The 8,658-nt window shown below is 37.7% G+C and overlaps 2 long non-coding RNA genes across 3 annotated transcripts; both read right to left on the bottom strand.

Annotated features, from left to right (window-relative positions):
* Positions 1–596: 596 nt before the first annotated feature.
* On the bottom strand, positions 597–3,498 carry LOC121261847. The gene is made up of 2 exons (XR_005940013.1): positions 3,247–3,498; positions 597–1,064 (listed from the first exon to the last, which is right to left on the bottom strand). It is a non-coding gene; the product is annotated as an uncharacterized LOC121261847 (long non-coding RNA).
* Positions 3,499–5,616: 2,118 nt separating this feature from the next.
* On the bottom strand, positions 5,617–7,963 carry LOC121261848. 2 transcript variants are annotated; one of them, XR_005940014.1, is made up of 5 exons: positions 7,709–7,963; positions 7,447–7,602; positions 7,282–7,348; positions 6,757–6,813; positions 5,617–5,905 (listed from the first exon to the last, which is right to left on the bottom strand). It is a non-coding gene; the product is annotated as an uncharacterized LOC121261848 (long non-coding RNA). The 2 variants fall into 2 exon arrangements; XR_005940015.1 differs by lacking the exon at positions 6,757–6,813.
* Between the last annotated feature and the right edge of the window lie 695 nt (positions 7,964–8,658).

Here is an 8,658-nt window from a genome sequence, read left to right as displayed (position 1 = left end):
AGGCCATAATAATTTAATGTTGGTACTTGTATATATAAGACATTAAGCATATATATATATATATATATATATATATATAATATTTGATCATCAACCTGAAGATTCGAATATTGATATAGAGAAAGCGCACAAATTTTTAATTAAATTGTTCTTTTGTTTATTAGCTGACATAAAGAAGTACCAATAATTATACGTACGTACGTATTATCTTCCTACGTACTTGTGAGATTAGGATTTTAGAAAACCTGTCAATGAATACATTGCAATAAAATTTAACAATCAAATATACATGCAATTATAAAGTAATAATCTTATATATAAATTAGAGTGGTTCACGTGGGATATAATACATGAAAGTATATACTGACTGATAAAAAAGTTGCTACAAATTAGAGTGGTTCACTGGGATATATCACGTGGTAACTGAAAGTATCAATAAAAAATAGTTATCAATTTGCTGATGCCTATTGCACTGCTCATGATGCATCTGTGAATGACTTGTCCAGATATCCAAAATCCCCAACTAGCATGACCTTTGAGATCAGATGAGAGGACACTTGCGCGGGAGAATGAAAAGTGAAAAGCGCCAAACCATCTGTAGGCATTATGAGCTGGTAGAAAACACTGTTGAAGCCACTCTGCTCAATTCAGTCCTGAAGGAGTAGAAATTGGCTGTGCATATTTCTGTTGTCCGGTTTAGATATTGGTGAAGGCTTAACTCTGTTTTGGATATTGGAATCCTCTGGTCGAAGGCAAGCTTCCTCACAGCAGTCCTGAACAAATTGGTTGGCCATTTTCTTACACTCCTTTTGCACATTCTGCACATTAAAACTTTTGTATCCATACCACTAATCTGAGTAGGAATTGCGTGCTAGGGAAATGGTTCTTGCAAATAGAGGGAGAGGTGGAGGAATAGTGGGACCAGGGCCACGAGTGTTGCCTCCTATTGGACAACACTTGCAACCAGAAGCACCGAGAGGTTGGACTCTCAAAGATGAAAGGGAGGTGGAATCTGATGACTCCACTCAACCTCCAGATGATGTAAGTTCAGCATTTTTGCCCAACTGTAATCCAGCAGATCAGGTGAATGCAAAATCTGAGGGTAAGAATGATGTTGTTATGATGATTAACTTTTACATAAACACAAACCAATAGACAACACAAACCAGTAGACATTATTTATTTAGGTTTTACAAGTTAGTGGACAAACCAGTAGAATCTGAGCTTATTACAAGTTTTCAGTCTCTCATAATTAAATGGTTGGTATATACAACTTATTGGAGATGATAAGTCTGAATATTTCTATAACTAAATAAAGCTTATTGCAACATGCAATAGTTATATGGTGATGGTTGGTATATACAACTTATTGGAACTTATAAGTCTGAATATTTCTATAACTAGTGCCAACTTATTGCAACATGCAATAGTTATATTTCTATGGTTGGTATGTTGGATTTTATTGCAACATGCAATAGTTATATTTCTATGGTTGGTATACAAAGCTTATTGCGAAATAAAAGTCTGAAAATTTCTATGCTTGGTATGTAAAGCTTATTGCAACTTATTTAGTCTAATGTATTTTTATGCTTGGTATATTTAGTACCAAGGAGTAGTACACGTGGTAGGGGTGTAGCCAAAGGGACGGAGTTTGAGAGGCTGCAAAAGTATGGCAACATACCATTGGAGATAAAAGATGGGAAGACAGGCCCAAGCTGTAACAACAAGACAGTCTACATAACGAGAGTGACATGGATCGTCAAGAACTATGCAGAAATGAGGCATGTTAGCTGGAGTGTCGTCGACGTAAAGGAGAAAGATGAACTGATTGATCGAGTTCGAGTAAGGTTTTTTTACATTGAATGATTAAATGTAGAAGGTTTTTTATGTTGATGACGTAAATGTATAGTGTTTTTTATCTTCAATGATTACAAATAAAATTCCATCCAGATTACAAGTATCACCAATAATATCATCAATGTTCAATAATGCTGGAGGACGAGATTTGAACGTAGTGAATCATTCAATGGGAATATCTCAATGCTGAGATTAACCATTGAGATGATTTATCATGGGACATGTAGGTTTATTACCAAGAATCTGAAAAATCCCACAACTGGACATCTGTTTTTAACAAAACCAGATTAGTAAAATAGGTTTTAAATATTGATGAATGGTTTATAACACAATGGCATTTGTAGGCTGACTTTGTATTGGATTGGACGAAGAAAAATCATCGTCGGACAGTCACAACTCAACTATCACGTGCATATAATGCGTTTCATTACATGTTGCACTGGAAATACATGGAATATGCAACACATGAGGAGGCATTAGTTCATGGAGGTTCAATGGTAGAGAGGCCAGTTTGGGAGTGGTTATGCAGTCGGTGGGCTAGTGTTGAATTCAAGGTACGTATTAAAGACTATCAAAACCGGAATGAGAATAAGATGTACAGCTTGTTACTAAATTCCTTTGTCTAAAATTTGTGGGTTTCTAAATAGCTAAAACAGAACATAGATGATGTCTTATTAATCACCGAGATGTTTTGATGCCTTGTCAGTTTCAACTTGTGTTTTGTTTAAGAAAATGTCCACTCAAAACAAAGAGAATATGTGTAAACAAATGGTCAACCACACAAGTGGAAGAACATCGTTTGTTGTACTAATGGAAAGAAGGGTATAAACTTATTTTAATCATTTTCTAAATGTTTGCATTTTATTTGAAATGGGATCCGAATATTTGATTGGTTTGCCTATTGATGAAAAATTTAGAAGGACCGGAATCTAATTGATTTCTACAAGGATGCGCACTGGTCAAATAAAAAGGGCAGATTCATCACACCATCCACTAAAGATAATTATGTAAGCACAAGCAAACGGTTTTTTCAGTTCCAATTTTTGTGTACGAGTAAATTGATAATGGTTCAGTCTATGGTATTGTGATATTGTGTTTACTACTCTTAAGTATAAGTTAATTATTTGTTTACCAGTATTAGTTAAGAAAGCAGCAACCTTATATGCCCAACAAAATTACAGCAGAGATCAAAGATACTGTTATTGCTGGGAATTTCACTCAATTTGCATAGTGAATTGCTCATAATCCATTTTCAAAATTGGTGAGCTGAATATATAAACGTTAATGTATTTTAGGATCAACTAGTTAGGTGATGACACATAATATTGAATGGGAGCTTTAAGCTGATTAGAGCAAGAAAAAGGCTGATGTTTGGGTTCTTATAAATACCACAGAATCAAATGGTTGAATTGATGAATGCAAAAGAACCAAAGTATCGCACTGATGAAGCAGCAGCAGCCATTTTTAGGGAGGTTTTGGGACATAGGTCTGGCTCTTCTAGAGGGCTGGGCCACTTTGTTATGCTGGAATCATCTACAGTTCCTGGAGTGACCAATGAAGAGTATGAACGCCTTGCTGAGGAAAATGAACAGAATCTGAAAAATATCGAGTATTACAAAAATCGCATGCTTGATATTGAAGGTGGTTCACTGCTATGAGGGACCATATGCAGGAGTATGAGCAACTTGTCAACATTACAATGTCAGAACTAAGGACACAATTAGAGTCTCAGAGAGAGACTCAATCCACAGATCCTTAGCCCCAATGAATATGTCAGCAGTTACTCATGAGTATTTTGTATTTTGTATTTTGAGCTACAGCTATACTTTTGATGAAGGTGTCATGGGGAGATCAGTAGAACAAATACTTTTGTTCAGCACAGCTAGGAAAATCTTCTATTGATGGAGAGGGTAAAGAAAAATAGGTAATTTGGTAATTCCTCTATCTGTTACAAATTCTATGATGTGTAGAGCATAACTTTTATTTTCCATTTCAACACAACTAGTTTATGATAAAAATATGGGTAGAGTGTGGGATCCATTAAATAATATGTGGGGTTTATGTTAGTGTTATTGATATGCTCTGTAAGTTGTGTGAGGTTAGCATGATCTGGTTGCACTATAAGGGATTGACATTAGAATTAACATAGTTATAGCTAGAGCATTTTTGGCCTTACATTCCTTATGATGTTGGGGAAGTTAAATTTCTGATCATGTATGACATCAAAGTAACCTTTGTTTGCTAAGAATAAAAGTGAGCATACTGCACATGTAAATGATGTTTTGAAGGTTTGATTAATAGGAAACGTTTTTAATAATTGAATCTGTTAAGATAATTCATGGAACGTGGGATTTTCAGGTGAGGCGTGTTAACAGCATCATTGAATAACTTATATCAGTAATCTCAATATTAAATTTCTGGGAACAACTTGTTAATGCTAGATGAGAAGTATTAGTGCTTCTTAATAAAGAGCACTATATCAATAAAAGAGTTTATTAGTTATTCATGAAAAACCATGTTGAGTGAGACTGAAAAAAGAGGCTATTGCAGGGATGAGGAATCTGACACTAGAATGGAATCTGTAAATCTAATCTAAATATACTAGCATGGAATCTTTGAATACTAGCATGCAATCTGTGAACTTAATCTATAATTATTTTATTGCATGCTATTCAATTTCATGGGTGTAGGTAAAATGGTCGGTGAATGATTGTGGACAATTTTTGAACACATAAGTTTTTCCTCATCTAAACTGACAATTCCAGGAATTCATGTATGTTTGTCTAGATGATTTCTTTGGATTGTTTGTTTTTTCTCATCAGCTTCATTCTATGTTTGTCGACGATAGAAACTGTCGCCGCTATTGGGCTCCATGTGAAAGGGCTCTATAACTAGCTACGACGCTGCCAGTAGCTTCATGTCGTCATTTGACGTGCAAGGTGCATCCACTATGAACCGGTCTAGTGTGGTTCGTTGATGCTTGTACACCATTGCCCCTAGGTTGAACATGATGAGACTCTTGCCATTGGTGATAGAGGATGCTAAAATTAGGGAGGACCAAGCAGCTTTTCGCAGCGAGCTATAGAGTTCAAGTCGAGGGACTCTTGTGGCAAGTAAATATTGCAATGGTGAGGTACTGCGCGAGCAGAGGTCCTCGTGATCGGGGACCACCATCCCCACGGCAGAGGATGCTGGTGAGCCAAATGGTGGCCATTGACAACCCGACTCCATTCACGTTTGGCTGGCAGCCATTTCCTGTTGGCCTTGGGACATTAAATGGCGAGAACCAGGCGGAACAACCTTTGCCTCTTTTGATGGGACATTCATTGGAGGGACCGGAGGCAGAAGATGCCATTCGTGAAGGGCGACGGGTAGCCAGCCTGCCACCGTGAGTCTCTTGGGTGCACGTAGCTTGCACCCATCACACCACTATGCATGGCATGCATAGTGGGTGTATGCCTTCTGTGCATTGTGCACTCAAGTACAAAGTGTATTTCCACGATGGGTGCATGAACTCGGTGTTCACGCCCATGCACTTGGTTCTCACTTGATGCACAATGGGTGCATGTCTTACGCACACAATGGACCATAGTGCATAGTGCACTTAAGTGCACAGTCCACGCCCATGTGCACAATTGTGCATGAACTCGATTCTCATCATGCATAATGGGTTTGTAACGCCCCATACCCAGATAGGTCAGAGAATTACTATATGTCACGAATAAACGTGTTTCCCAACACATCTAAAATCTCCAAAGATTTCATAAACAGTAAAAATCTTATATTTTCCAAATAGACACGTTATAAACTCTACAAAGTCATCACTATAATAATAACATAAACTAAGGGTTCCACAATCTCCCAGTAGCCTCAACATAATAAACTGATAAGTCTTTAAGTCCTATTAAACCAAATACATAAATATAACTAAAAGACATTAAGATTCCTTCTTTTACAGTAGTACCCTAAAGTACTTGACCCCCCTCTCCTCAACTTAGCCATGCTCACACTTCCTATGCCTGGTCCTTAGTTGGACCCTCCACATCATCTGAAAAATATTATAAAGATAAGGAGTGAGTTATCAACAACTCAGTAAGCATAGGACATATACTAGCATGCAAACATGAGTATTTGCGGAGTACAATATGCAGACCAAAATATTTTCCAAAGTTATCATACAGAACAAAACATATTTTCAAACGTAACAGAGCGATGGTTTTAAAACACATAAAACCCATAGTACTTTGGCATAACATAACCTGAGCATCATTATCACATCAAAATAAAGCATCTCACAAAGCAGAGACCATATTCAACCCCCGTGGTAGGGTTGTGTTATCCCTGGTGGCCAAACGGGACAGAGACATAGATGAATCTTCCCTTTATTATTCTCGAAGCCCCGGGTGTGCATACAAGAAAGACCACATAAAAACCATTTTGCTTTCAAAGTGGGTGCACTCAAAGACAGAAGAATTGATACCAACCCAAATAGAGCAGAGCAGGGGAGAGACAGAGTCAGATAGAAAATCAACACACCATGCCAAAGGTTTTCAAATGCCATATCAAAACAAAACAGAGTATCGTAACATATTCAGATCATTCTCACATACTGAAAACTAAATTTAGAGCATCTTTCTAATCAATGCACAAATTTTCAGATTTTCAATATCGCTGTTTTTTCACATTTCAAATACAGCATGACAAAATAAAGCTCATATCTACACAATGCATGTGAGAAAACATTTTTCCTCTTTCATACAAATTTCATGAGTAATGCAAATAAACGACCAGGGTTATTTTTCTCAAGTTCTCATTTCATAACAAAACATGCAAAATTTTCAAAAAGTCAACATTAGTCTAAACAATTCGTGTAAAGCCTAGCATAAAAACCCCACTTACCTAACTCCTGCAATGTATTATCTATGCCTTGAATTCGACTACTACCAGTCTCATTACCTATTCATAAAAAAAATATACACCAAGTGTTAATGACCAACAACACAACTTCAATCTAAATAATTAAAACCCATAATTCCAAATCATATTTCAGCAAATTAACGCACTCACAGCCACATAATAACCCAGACAGCTCACACTTCAATCCAGAATACCAAATACCAATTTCAATATTGACCTATACATCCACCAAATCCAACATCAAACTCAAATAATCAATAATATATCAACCCCACTTCAGCAGCCCATAACTCAAAAGCAAGCACCAACAACTCAACCAAAACAGAAATACACATCAAACTTTTCTCCGTTCACAACTCCACAAAAATGTCCAAAACTTCTAATTTTAACCAGCACCCAACAAGAGTCACTACTATTTATTTCCAAAGCAAAATACAGCAAATCATATTTCATTCATCTTACACACGTAAACAGGTGACTAAGAAAGTTTACATCAAGATTCTATACCTAGCGTCGTGTGGTGATCGGTGGAAGAAGGGAGCGAAGCAACGCTGTCCAGTCGTAAAATTCTGCCCTGTAATTCAGCAATAACCCTAACACTTGAATCTTTGAATCTTAGGATATCATGCGATGGAAACACCCATAATAGACAAGTAGAAGGGAGGAAGTTACCTAAACGTTATGAACTTTTTTTGGTTTGGAGGCTCTACGGTTGTGAGGATCCGAGGAGAACAACGAAATTACACCACCAAAACAACACAAAATCGCAGGGAAAATCCACCAAAAACCCACGGGCTGAACCTTCAAAATCGCAGCACCAAAGCCTCACTAAAATCGTAGGAGAGTGAGAGAATGAACGTGAGAGGGAGAAAATTTCGAGTGTGTGCAGGTGAGGGAAAAATCAGTGGGTGAGTGAAAATGGCGAAGCCCTTACCGGCGTCGATTAGGCGGTGGAAGTCATCGGCGGCTAAGGCTTGAGACGCAAGGTCGGCGGCGTGCAGCACTCAAGATCTCCGACCAGCACGCGAATGAGGAAGAGCGAGAGCGAGAGCGAGAGTGGAACGAATTTGCTGTGGGTGAGGAAGAAAAAAAAATAAAAGTGATTAAGTAACGGGAAGGGAATGGGAAAAACGGGATTTCGTGGCAGAGAAAAATGGGGGAGGAAGAAACTGATGGGAGGGAAAATGGAGAAGAAAAAAAAAAAAAACTGATAGAAGGGATGAAGGCTTACGACGCCGTTTTTGGTTTTTCATGGGGCTGGGCTTCGATCACGAACCTGGGCTTCACAGGGTCTGTGTCTTACATGCATAGTGCATGATGAGAACTCGGTTCTCGCCTCTCTCTCTCTCTCTCTCTCTCTCTTAATTTGACATAAACGAAATAAAAATAAGAGGCGAAAAGTAACATTTATTTGAGAGAAAACTTTATCTCTTCTTCAGAGATGATTTCGCTAATCAAAAAATCATCCGTCTCCCACTTCTAGTATAGGGAATAAGTCAATCCTACAGACGAAGCCAACCTATTATAGACATAAATCGTCCAGTAGGCAGGAACATAAGAAAGAATCATTTTAGGCCGACGGTGGTGATTCGAGCCTTAAGGATGCGGTTTGGAGCCCACGATGGCAATATGGGGGCATTAGTATGATGCTCTTACATATATCCATAGTAGTAAATGATAAATGAATACAGAATATATAAAGAGAGAATGAAACACAGATTTACGTGGTTCAACATAGAGCCTATGTTTACAAGTCATTTAGATGTTAAATCTACTATAATGTGAGTATTTTACAGTCTCTTGCATGTCACTGTACAATGTGTTTAGTGACCACTTTAACCTAAAGTAGATCATATCTCTGGAGTCTCTTAAAGTGAGGTTGAA

This window comes from Juglans microcarpa x Juglans regia, chromosome 4S (assembly GCF_004785595.1).
Source record: "Juglans microcarpa x Juglans regia isolate MS1-56 chromosome 4S, Jm3101_v1.0, whole genome shotgun sequence".
Classification (NCBI taxonomy): Eukaryota; Viridiplantae; Streptophyta; class Magnoliopsida; order Fagales; family Juglandaceae; genus Juglans; species Juglans microcarpa x Juglans regia.
The sequence above is the reverse complement of the archived record's forward strand: the minus strand, read 5'-3'. Positions and strand labels throughout refer to the sequence as shown.